General features: G+C 33.8%; 1 pseudogene; it reads right to left on the reverse strand.

Moving 5' to 3' along the window:
- Window positions 1–342: 342 nt before the first annotated feature.
- Window positions 343–8,084, reverse strand: LOC123905111 (annotated as a pseudogene).
- Window positions 8,085–13,958: the final 5,874 nt, after the last annotated feature.

The raw sequence follows: 13,958 nt of genomic DNA on the forward strand, positions 1-13,958 counted from the left end.
TGTTGAACCTCTATTTTTCTAAGCAATGTGGGACTTAACCACTCACACTTGCCACAACAATCTCCCCCTCAAGTGTGAGTTGATCCACTCTAGGATATGCTCCCCCTCAAGCGGAAGCTTTCTTCATCCTACACTTGTACCGCCGTTAGTCACACTGCTCAACGGAACCCGCCGCCTGACCACCTGTCAGGAAGACTTTCGATACAAGGAGCCAGTTCAACCCTTCGTCGAACCACCAGCTCTGATACCACTTGTTGGTTATCAAAGGGTAATCAGCTAGTTTATTCATTCACAAACATGCCTTATATAGGCAGGAGTACAATAGCTTGTAACACAAGCCAACTAACACAAACGCAGGCCAAGGCAAGGCAAGGCAGACACAGCGCGCCCTTGCTCTGGCAGTGCAAACACAAGCACAATACACAACAAGCACAAGATACTAACAGACACCTAACAGGTTGTTGTCGTAATCATCATCTTCATCTTCATCATCATCATCATAACCATCACCACCACCTTCTTCTTCTTCTTCTTCTTCTTCTTCTTCTTCTTCTTCTTCTTCTTCTTCTTCTTCTTCTTCTTCTTCTTCTTCTTCTTCTTCTTCTTCTTCTTCTTCTTCTTCTTCTTCTTCTTCTTCTTCTTCTCATCCCCATCATCATCACCATCATATTTCGTTTCATACGGATTGATAAATTGAATATCATCCATGCTACTTTCTTGTTTGAATATGTGAATTCGGCTTTCCTTAATGAGTAATTCCATTGTTGAATTTGAATCCCCATAGTCATATGTAACTTTCGCATGGTTCCATTGATTTTTTAAAAATTGTCCCTGAAATCCGTATAGTAGTTGCAAATCAAATAGATATGTATGATCTGGTTCTATCTTGAATTTAGTGTCACCAAATGGAAATTCGTATTGAATTTCACGACGGTATCTATAGCCATTGATGATTAGATTGGGAGAGGTAAAACCAATTGCTTTTCTGCCATTATTTTTATCCATCCACCCAGTAGTACAGAAGAGAGCAATGGAAGGGACCTTGTTACGAAACCAGAAAGAAATTGATGGTTCTTTATTTTCATACTCAAACCAGTCTGGAATCAATGTAGTTCCTGGAAAACGAAACATGGTGCCTCCAACTTCATGCAGTTCCTATTAGTCATCATAAATAACTTGTAAGTTTAAAAAGATAAAAGTACACTATGAAATTTGAAGTCAAATAAAAAGATAAAATATATAAAACCTGATTCAGTAGCATGCTTCTAGACGAGGAATTCAAAGAATCACAATTTAATGCAGACAACCATTTTAAATTTGGTGGAATCGCTCTAATTTCTTGAAGACGCTTGCAGTCATTCAGATCAAGTCTCCATAAAGAGCAATGTTCTTTGATGCATTCCGGAAGAATTGTGAAATTACTGTTCGATAATTTTAAATGTGTCACATTAGCAAACCACTTGAAAAGTATTGGAAGAGATTCACCTGTTAGGTTGCATTCCCTTAGCTGAAGATATTTTACTTTTGAGGACACAATGGAACTTGGTTTATTACCCTGGTTTGGCAATAGAATTTACAACCATAAAAAAGAATCTTTTCCAAGTTTGGCATCATGAGAATACTACTTGATAACTTAAGCAACATCGCGTCTTTTTTTACTGGGCTAATGGAACTTGGCATCATGAAAAGACTACTTGGTACCTTAAGCGCATCACTACTCCATAGTATATGATATAGCCCAGTGAGATTTTGAAATGAATCAGGCAATTCTTCAATGGAAGTATCAATCAAATAAATGATTTTTAAGTTTTCCGTCTTTTCTAATATTTCTGGAAAATTCTTAAGCCGATAACAACATGAAAGTTCAAGATTTTGAAGAGAGGGCAACTGAATTGGTGGAAAACTGGTGAGCCTCCTACAACCATATGCATCCAAGATTTTGAGTTTATTCAGGAACCCAATAGAATGATGAATTGTAAGTAAATTCTCACAATAATTAAATGAAATTTTTTCTAAATTTGCGAGACTAGATACGTCACTTATTTCTGTTAAATATTCACACTTGTTAAAAAGTAAACTTTTCATATTCAGGAACATCTGCAAAAAAGAAAGGAGAAAAATTTAGGTGGAAAATATGAATAGTAAGAATGTAAGGCCATTACCCTTAAACTATTTTGTATACATGATGAGGAAGGAAGATGAAACCATTACCCTTTCCTTTAATGAGTTAGCCAACTTAAAGGATGTAAGGCCACTGTAGTGAAACTCACAGATGGAAAGATTCTTTGGAAGAAAATCTGAGGGTATATCTTGTAAGGGAAATTTATGCCATTCCAGTACTCTTAAACTATTTGGAAGATGTACATGAGGCTTGAAAAATAAACTAGTTTTAATAATAAGTGTTTTCAGATTTTTCATCTTCTTGAATTCATCTCCTTTCCATTCTATTTCTTCTTCATCAGGTAGTGGAAAATCCAAATGTATAATTTCAATTTCACTTGTTCCCTACAAAAAACACAAATCAATCAAAACGTGTTACAATTTTTCAAGTTCTCTGCATTGGAGATGCTATAGCATTAATATTCAAAAGAGCTAAATCAAGGTTAAAGAAAAATGGAAAAAGAAAAATTTATATTAGTCTTACCGAATTTTCTTCTAAAACTTTAAATATATCTTTATTAGACCACAACCTACTACGTTTTTCAGGCTTTTTCGGCGATTCTTGTCTAACAATTTCTTTACCCATGTCTTCTATCAAATCATGTAAGGTGACATTGCCAAGCCTACAAATCTTTACAAGGGATTTTTCAACCAACACTCCAATATGATATTTCATGCATCGACCATCATAATGAGCACGAAGCATATCTTCCATCTTTTTCAAATGATAACCTTTATAGCAACAAGCAATGTCGAGAAAAACACTCTGCTCATCTTCCTCCAAAGCATCAAAACTCACTTTAAGTATCTTTTGAATCTCTTTATTAGGGATCTTTTCATATTGATCCAACAAAGAATTCCAGTCTTCTATATGCTTTCCAGACAAGTTGGAACCTAATGTTTGTAACGCCAGTGGAAAGCCAGATGCATAACTTACTGCACGGTTTAAAACGTGCTCATAACTTGAATCAACTTGCTTACCATTAAAAGCCGTCCCCCTAATCAATTCAAGAGCTTCTTCCTTATTTAACTCATCTATTTCATATGTTACTTCAATCCCATGGCTTGCTAACAAGTTTTTGTCTCGAGTGGTAACAAACACTCTACTCCCGGCACCAAACCAATCATGCCTTCCAGCCAAAGCCTGTAGCTGGTTCAATTTGGCAATGTCATCGAGAATCAATAAAACTTTCTTTTGATGTAGCCTTTTCTTTATGATTGGAATTCCCTCACTACTATCTCCTATTTTAATTTTCAATCCAATTGTTTTTTCAAGAAATTCCCCTTGGAGATATTCTAAACCATGTAGTTTTGCTGAATTTTCCCTTACATTGTGAAGAAAGCACGAACATTCAAATTGATCAGCAATGCCATTATAAATTGCCTTTGCAAGAGTTGTCTTACCAATTCCTCCAGGTCCATAGATCCCTAGCATCTTGACTTCATCATTAGATCCAATTTCTAGAAGTGAGTTTACTATTAGAATTCGACACTGCAAGCCAACGGGGTAATCAGCAACATGTAAAAGCCCATGTTTAATCTTCTTGGATACATATTCAACAATTTTCTGAACGAACTTGTATTCATATTGATTAATCCTGCCAAGTAAGACAAATTTGAGTAAATATATTACATTCATATAAATGTATTGATAAATATATTATTTATTATTCATATTTTTTTTTGTTTTCACCACAAGTTTAATCTGGTCAGGTGGTCAATTCTGACATCAAGTGGTTACAGCTCTCTCCCGATCGCAGTTGCAGGGGATCGAACCGTGGTCCTCCCAACCAAGTTCAACGCCAATCACTACTGAACCAACTAACGATCGGTTATTTATTATTCATATTATTATTACTACATACCCATGTGGGTGTTAAGGGTAGAGTCTATTACTAATATATTAAAACTGATTACCACCAAAGTTGTTTTAAAAATTCTGCGCAATACAGAGCAGATAATGCTGTACTTGTATGCTTACAGCATCGTGTCCAGCATTTGGCTAGAGTTGGCTTTTGCAAAATGTAACCAATCATAAAAACCCAACAATCTTCCCCTTTGGCAAATTTTGGCTAAAACAACCTTAGGCCAGTGCATAGAGAGATACGGTCTAAACTTTCCTTCGAGTCAACACAAGCACACAACTAGGAAAGAAAGTAATATTGCTAAGCTATATAAAAAAAATCATCAGATGATAGATAGCTAGCAAGTAAACATCAGAGGCATGCAACAACAGAACATAACACATCTAGCCTCATAGAGTACAGTTAGAGAGAAAAAACTCTCACAAAGTGAATTCAAGATAGGAGAAATAAGCTCCTTCATTCAGAGCACAAGCAACCTTCATAATATAGAGTAGCAGAAAAATAAATTCTACTCCCCCTCATTTCATGCATTCACTCCCCCTCAAAACATGCATCATCATAGTAGTATAACACACTACTACTACATATGCCAGATGCTAGAGCATCTGTCTTCACATCATGCACAAACTTCAGATCAGAAATTACTCCTCCTTTTTTGCCACAAATTATGACAAATAAAGTCAGTACCATAGAATAGGAGCAAATCACAGAGTATCAGAGAATAGAAAAACCACATAGTGCATATTACAGACCAGAGAGCATCAGGGCATAACCCACAAAATTAAAATCCAAAAAGTACATGCAAATAAAGCATTAGCAGGTCACATAGAAGGACTTGCATCAGAGTCCTCCTCCTCTACCTCAATCTTACCACCTGCATCATCATCATCATCAGGAACAAAAGGACTAGATTGGGAAGGTCCTTCTCCAAACCCAGCAACTGGTTCCTCAAGCTCCAAAGCTTGGATGACACGATCCACCGTATCCTTCTTCTCACCCAAAGACTTACTAACCTCCTTGAGATTAGCAATCATTTGCCTTCTAGTCATAGTACCTGTTGGCTGCTTGACAGATGGTGCAACAATATCTGCAGCATGTGTACCCTCAAACAATCTAAAGTCCAAAGACAAATCAGAATTTCTCTTGCTAGGCACATCAGCCTCAGTACAAATGCCAGGATGTTGAGCTAGAATAAGAGATGGAGACACCCTCCTAAGAAACTAAACTTCACTCTCGCTTAAAAGCTCTCGAGTGAAACACACACACTAACTTCGTACTTCAAAGCTTAGGAGTAGTTCACAATTAAAACCCAAGACACAGTCCTAAACTTGCATCAAAGTGACACAAGAAAGGCTCACAATTAACGACACACTCTAAACCCTAAAACTCACACTTTTTGCAAAACACGGTTTAGATTACATGAGTAAAATAGTTCAGAGTCTTCACGTATTTATAGTCTTCAATTGTCTTGGTGTGCAAACTAGGTTTACAGACACACAGCCTGTAAGAATTGCGGCAAGTCATAGATTGTTTTAAAAATAAAACAATATTTGATTTAATACAAAAATATATCACGATATATTTTTGTTTCAAATAATAACACATAAACTGTCTTCAGAGACTTGGAGAACAAGACGCAGTTTGACTTGGCTCATAAGCTTGATCATGAAAACAAAATAAATCTTCTTGCGATATGTTTTAAAAATTCTGCGCAATACAAAGCAGATAATGTTGTACTCGTATGCTTATAGCATCTTGTCCAGCATCTGGCTAGAGTTGGTTTTTGCAAAATGTAGCCAATCATAAAAACCCATTAATATTGACTATGAGGGTAAAATAGATTTTTGAAATCCTTAATATTGGTTAAATGGTTTCAAGATGTTATACACTGAAATCATTATTATTGTTAAATGGTTTTAAATAATGATTATTACTAAAACCATAAATATGGTTTAATGGTTTTGATAGTCTTCTACGTGAAACCAAAATAATTGTGTAATGGTTTCTATTAAAATAAAAGAACAATGAAATTATTATTAAGAATTGATATTATTATGGTTCAAAAAAAAAAGAATTTATATTATTAAGAATTGATTTCGGTGACGGTGATGATGATGATGATTTCTGTGATGGTGATGAATGATGATTTCGTGTTGTTGTTGGCGTTGGTTTGGTTTTGGACAGAAAAGTGAATTAGAAATGATAACCGTTAGTTGCAATTAGTTTGGAGATGGGCTTGGGGGTGTATGACGAAATGGACTGGGGTGTACGAAACAATTTTGTTGGGGGGTGTATGACGAAATGGGTTGGGGTGTACGAAGCAATTATGTTGGGGGTGCATGAAGAAATGGGCTGGGGTGTTCGAAGCAATTATGTTGGGTGGATGTATGACGAAATGAGATGGGATGTACAAAACAATTATGTTGGGGGTGTATGACGAAATGGGCTGCGGTGTACGAAACAATTATGTTGGGGACTTGGGTGTAGGAAACAAATGGACTGTGGTGTAGGAAGCAAGCTTATGCACGGTGCATAAGTTTGACTTATGCACCATAACCAGACCCCATTGAATGCGGAAACGAGCTCTAAAAAGTACATGCTCAAGATACCATGTTAAAGTGATGAATTAACATTGAAAGAAGAAGCTTAAGAAACTTTGTGAAAGAGGTAGAATGATCTCATAGTTTGTTATTGCATCACACAATGATTTATATACAAAGTGGAAAGAGGAAAAAAAGGCGGGAAAGGTAGTTCAAAGTTAGTTACAACTAATTTTGATAGTTAAAACCAACTCTAATTAAAAGCTTCTAGAACAAGTTTCAAGTTACTTCTATTTTATCTTCCATCTTTGATTCTAATAATTATTAAAAAAATTAAAAATTAATTAACGCTGTTAACAAACACATATGTTTTGTTATTGTTCTCTGTCTTCTTCCTCTTAGAATTTATCAGTTCTTACAGCAAATTCATTCATATATCTTCTATTCATCCCACTCTTCTCAGATTCTATAACCCCATGAATGATCCCAATATTATTTGACACTAATCATCAAAATTACCACCACTCAAAATCTCTTTAAAGTCTTAGAAATAAGTATTGGGCCTAACTCATCCTTACAAAACCAGTTTGTAAGGTGAGGATTGCCTCTAGTATATAAACACTTAGTCATACCATCTCTCAACCGATGTGAGACTCTTAACACACTCCCTCACGCCCAGCACTATTGGGCTTGGTGCGTGGATATAAACGGTAGGTGGTCCGATAGCGGAAACCTGATAACAGGTGGCCTAACGGATCGTGGAGAGTCTCTGATACCATCTTAGAAATGAGTATTGGGCCTAACTCATCCTTACAAAACCGGCTTGTAAGATGAGGATTGCCTCTAGTATATAAACACTTAGTCAGGTCATCTGTCAACCGATATAAGACTCTTAACATTAAGACAATCACCATATTTCTCCTTGACAAACCACCACCATCTACTTCACCTCTAACAACATATATAAGTCAAGAGAACCATTTTCCTCAACCAGTAATGCATTATAGATTTAGAAAGAACCACCACACCAAAAATTAAAACTGTGACTCTTAACCACAGACTTATGAACAACGTCAATTCACCGACTTTTATTCACTTAATAAAATAAAAAAGCATTTCCTTCTTAATTAATCTTTAAGATGCAATTATTAGGCAAAGAATATAAAAGAAGCACGCACAACAGGAAGGAACTCATGGGAAGTACCTAGGATTGAATTGGTATCCTGACAAGTCTGCTGCTTGCTTAAGAGCCATCTTCCACTTATGCAGTCTCTCTATGTTATCTTTGTTATTTTGAAACCTCTCTTCATGCCTAGCCAATGCTTCACCATATATAACTCCCAGTCTGATGTCGCAGTTGAGAAGGTTCCACGTCATAGAATATAGGCAATACAAAGCAACCCTTTGTCTCACGACGGTGAATGATGTTGACAAGTTCGTCCAAACAGAACGAAGAAGAAGCATAGTTGATAGAAAAAACTGGAATGAAAATCATGGACTCTTGAATGGCCTTGGCAAGTATTGTAAAACGGTTTACTGACTTTTTTAAAAAACAGAAAACAGATTTTCAAAATTGGCAACGAATTAAATTATTGGCTGAGTCGCGTACTAGGTCGCTTTCTTTAAGACGTTTCGCGGAACTACTCGAAGAAGTGCACTGTAGTATATCGACCGCGAAGTCCCAGGATAAAACAGCCGTTTTCAATGAAAATACCGATAAACTACTGCACTGTGGTATCGGTCAAAATAACACCAAGTATGGTCGAAAATTTCGAACCACTCTAATTGATATACGAATATCAATTCTACGGTTTACAACCGTTCAAATTATGAAACAACAAAAATTAATTTCGAAGAAGAAAATGAGAGAAGGAAAGAAGCAGTTTTCTCAGAATGCAGAGAAAAAGAAGTGATTGAAAACTGAAGAAAATAAGTGGTATTTATAGGCAAGCAGGGAGCTGGAATCAGAGGATTTTCAGGAGCTGAATTTGCTCAGTCAAAGTTCCAAACGTGGCACAAAAATAGGGACACGCGGGACACATCATTTTTGACCGTTTAACAGATATAAATCCGTTCAAGACTTGGTCTAAGCACATTTAACATGTGCGAATTAAGGGACACACTAAAAGAAATTTAAATTCAAAAAATTTCTTTTTCTTAGTATTAAAAAATTAATATATCACCCAAGCCCAAACCCAAACAGAACGAAGAAGAAGCATAGTTGATAGAAAAAACTGGAATGAAAATCATGGACTCTTGAATGGCCTTGGCAAGTGTTGTAAAACGGTTTACTGACTTTTTTAAAAAACAGAAAACAGATTTTCAAAATTGGCAACGAATTAAATTATTGGCTGAGTCGCGTACTAGGTCGCTTTCTTTAAGACGTTTCGCGGAACTACTCGAAGAAGTGCACTGTAGTATATCGACCGCGAAGTCCCCAGGATAAAATAGCCGTTTTCAATGAAAATACCGATAAACTACTGCACTGTAGTATCGGTCAGAATAACACCAAGTATGGTCGAAAATTTCGAACCACTCTAATTGATATACGAATATCAATTCTACGGTTTACAACCGTTCAAATTATGAAACAACAAAAATTAATTTCGAAGAAGAAAATGAGAGAAGGAAAGAAGCAGTTTTCTCAGAATGCAGAGAAAAAGAAGTGATTGAAAACTGAAGAAAATAAGTGGTATTTATAGGCAAGCAGGGAGCTGGAATCAGAGGATTTTCAGGAGCTGAATTTGCTCAGTCAAAGTTCCAAACGTGGCACAAAAATAGGGACACGCGGGACACATCATTTTTGACCGTTTAACAGATATAAATCCGTTCAAGACTTGGTCTAAGCACATTTAACATGTGCGAATTAAGGGACACACTAAAAGAAATTTAAATTCAAAAAATTTCTTTTTCTTAGTATTAAAAAATTAATATATCACCCAAGCCCAAGCCGAGCCGGTCGGACGGACGGCGGCGGCGTGCGCGTGTGTGATATTCGACATTGTGTGTGGTCTCCCTTTCTTACAAAAGTGGGTACCCCAAGGGCACACCCTTGGTTGCCAACTTGTGATATATAAACACTACCAAGTAGTGTGATTTTTCCAATGTGGGACTCAAAGAGCCTTTTTTCAATTCACACTACACATGGTTCTAACAAATGTGTTTACTTCAATACCAAGTTTCCTCTTTATTCCTTCATCATGTTCCAACAGCAAGTGATGTTGTGATTTCGTCACCTTGAGGAAGCTCTATATCATCCATGAAGGTGTGAAGTCCACCGTTACATAGAGCTTTGTAAAGATTTCCGGTAAAACCATGGCGAGTGTCGGTGCCCCTAAAATTTAGGAACACGTCATAAGTAAATTCATAAGAAAAGGAATAGGATTTGTCAAAAAAAAAAAGAAAAGGAATAGGAAGATGATTGTAGCATAGCCATGAGAATAGAAAAGAAATGGAGGTAAGAAAAGTAATTACATGGATGATTGTCTAAGGTCTCATAATTAATAAAGAAGGGGCAAAATGGTTCATTCATAGACCAAAGACTGTTGTTGTGAGTTTGAAACTTCCTTCCCATTTCCTATTTACCAAATACAGGTCATGGCTAAAATGAAAGAGTGAGACAATGGTAATATCTCGATAACGAAAATAAATTTTATAAAATTCACCGTTGGATTGAAAGTTTATATCATATATATCATTCATATAAACACTCTAACACACCCTCTTCTATTGGTTAAAATTTATATGGGTCCCATAAAAGTTATATGGGTCCATATTTTTTTATGGGACCCATGTGAATTTCAACCAATAAAAGAGAGTGTGTTGGAGTGTGTTTGTTAAAGAGTGTGTTGCTAGCATTATTCTATAAATTTTTAGAAAAATTGAACATTATTTGATATGTTATTGAGACTCATCAAGATTAACGGTTTATAAATTTTTACTGAATACCGTTAATTTTGGTGGGTCTCAATAACACATCAAATGATGTTCAATTTTTCTAAAAATTTATATAAATAATCTATATGATATAAAGTTTCAATTCAATGGTGAATTTTATAAAATTTATTTTCGTTATCGAGATATTAATAAGTGGTGCATCGTGCATCACTTGTCTCACTCTTTCATGTTAGAAGTGACCACCAAATACAAAAGAAAAGACAATTCAACTTTTGTTATTAAAAACATAACTGAGAAACCAAAGAATTCAACTAAACAAAGAGTTTAAAAATAAATCAATAATTGAGACTGATAAAAATGGCAACACGGTTTGCTTTTTAAGAAGATGCATTGACCAAAGACCATAAGTGAGTGAAATTTCCTTCCCACTAGCCAAAAGACCGTTACTACATATATATGTTTGCGTGTTGTAATATCAATTTGAGAAAATAATCTTAAAGTTAAGAATATATGCGTTAACGGTAGACCACCTTCACAAGTGGTCCATCGTGGATTTACGTTATTTAATAAGCCGTTAATTTTGATGTGTCTCAATAACATATCAAATGATTTTTAATTTTTCTAAATTTTTTTATGAATGATTTATATGATATAAAATTTGAATCCAACGGTTAATCTTGTAAATTTCGTATTCATTACAATATTATTCATGACTGGTACACCATGTTTGTTTTTGTACATTATTTTATTCTGTTTTTATAAAAAAAAAAATCAAATTTAATAATAGTTTTTTTGTTTTGATAAGCTAAATTTAATAATAGTAAAAGGGTTCGAACACAAGCCTTTGAGAAAAATGCAAGATTTCTATTTTTTCTAAGAAAAAATACAACTATTTTTAATTAAACTATTTTTAATTAAAAACAAATTTAATACAGTATAAGGTCTCAAAATAAATAAATAAATAAATAAGAGTTTAATTATTGTGCACTATAAAATTATTGGGTTATACTAACGACTATCTCAATTTGTTGACTTCACACATTTTCATAAATTATTTATAAAAACTTACTATTTAAGATGGTTAAAGAGTGTCCGGGGACACTTGTTAGCATTTTCCAAAAGGTGAACACTCTGGTACATAGTTTAAGTTAATGATTGTGATTGGTCCACAAATAGTATTTAATACAGAAAAATCAATAAATACTATTTTATACATAATATGTGTACCAAAGAATTCACATTTTCAAATCAGAATCATTCACCTTAGCAAATGTACCGGTACATCCACATAATATGTGTACCGAAGAATTCACATTTCCAAAATTATTTTATACATGCTTCCAAAAATATGTTACCACATAATTTAATGAATATGATAAGTCATGTGTTTTAAAACATATTACATGATATGTCAAAATATTATTGAATGCATGTGTAAAATAATTTTACATCAATGATGAATATAAATTAAATTCAATCAATAATAGAGACCCATAAAAATGGCAACACAGTTTGTCAAAAAAAGAGGATGCATTGACCAAATTACCATATAGTGATAGTGAAATTTCCTTCCCACTAGCGAGAAGACCGTTGCCGATACGTATTAAGCAATATAATTTATTTTATTTTACTTATAAATACTAGTGGGCCAGGCAAGCGCGTTCCGCGCCTGCCTGTGTCTAACTTATGTAAAAAAAAAATGTCTTATTCTATTGTGAGTTTGTTAATAAAATATTTTTGTTGCTACTAAAAAAAATCAAGGGTATTGTTAGTATTATTGTTAAGTGTTATTTCAAATGATAGTAAAGGGCAAAATTGACCAAAGAAAAAGTCAGCACAAACTCCCCTTTATTATTATTATTATTATTATTATTATTATTATTATTATTATTATTATTATATTTAGTTTTGAAGGGTAATGTTGTCATTAAGAAAAGTCAACACCATATATGAGAGGGTAAATGTGGAAATAATAAAAATCCACACCAAATTGGAATATCCCCTTTATATTTGGTATTATTGTTAAGTGTTATTTCAAATGATAGTAAAGAGCAAAATTGACCAAAGAAAAAGTCAGCACAAACTCCCCTTTATTATTATTATTATTATTACTAGCGGCCAAACAACGCGCCTATTTGTATGATCCAAGTTTTCTATTTTATTAACGTAAATAAATTGTAAACAATAATTTATTATAAGTTTGATTTTTTATCTAAACTAATTTGTGAAAGAGGATTGTGCTAATAAACTAAATAATTATCATTATATAATAACAAAAAAAATAATTTTATAATAAAGTTTATTAACCTTAATAAATTTATTTTTTTTACTTAAAAGTTTATTAACCCAATCCTAATTATTTTCTAGCGCCCAGACAGGGCGGGTTCTGCGCCTGTATGTGTGATCCATATTTTCTATTATGTATGTTGAAGATTATTCTAAATTTTTTATGAATAATTGACTTATGGAAAAAAAAAATTAAGTTACATAGAGATGCCGTAAAACTAAAAAAAAGTCACATAGAGACGTTGAATCAAATGTAAAAAACTATTAAGTAAAAATGCGTACAAAAAACTCATTACAAAAATGAAGATCAATGCGTTCGAAAACTATTTTAGTAAAACATATGCTAAAACAATTAGCTAAATTCAAACTAAAAACCGTAACGCTTAATCCGCTTGTGTGATTAATGTTTTCTATGTTGCTAACGTATATGAATTATAGTGACTATATTATACAAATACCCTTGTGTAAAAAAATTACACAAATACCCTTGTAACGCCCCAAAAATTAGAATTCATTTTATTTAATTATTTAGTTGTTGTGGTGTTGATTTTCTTATTGTGGTGTTGATTGACGATGTTTATGTGGTGTTGATTGACGATGTTTATTTTATTATTTTGTGGCGAATAATTAAATAATGGCAAATGCTAAATAGTGCCCCCGGGGCACTCTTTTAGCCCTTAAATAGTAAGTTTTTTATAGAATTTTTCTCGGAATGCGTAAAGTCAACGCATTGGAAATTGTAGTGTTTAACTTTTTGAATAAAAAGTTTCTTTAAATTGAATGCTTAAAGAGTGCCCCGGGGGCACTCGTTAGCAAGACCTTTAAATAATTGATAAATAAAAATAATAATGTTGCTAAATAAAAATTAAAAGAAGAAAAATAAGTAGAATGTTATATATTGAGGTGTTGAGAGCATATGGTGTTGAGAGCATATGGGGGATGTAGATAGGAAAATAGTAGAGAAAGGGATAAATGAGAAGAAACATAATTTTAATTCCCATTAAAACATTTCAATAATAATAATAATAATAATAATGTCATATTTTAATAATAATAATGCAGTTGTCTATCCGATACAATATAAGAATATTACTGTCCCTGGTAAACTAAATCAAAGCAAACCGAGCCATATTTCAATCTAACTGAGCCGGTTACTTGGTTTTGTGAGACAAAAGATAACTTTTTGTTGAGCCCAAGGTGAGCCATGGTT

The sequence above is a fragment of the Trifolium pratense genome, linkage group LG2 (genome assembly GCF_020283565.1).
Source record: "Trifolium pratense cultivar HEN17-A07 linkage group LG2, ARS_RC_1.1, whole genome shotgun sequence".
NCBI lineage: Eukaryota > Viridiplantae > Streptophyta > Magnoliopsida > Fabales > Fabaceae > Trifolium > Trifolium pratense.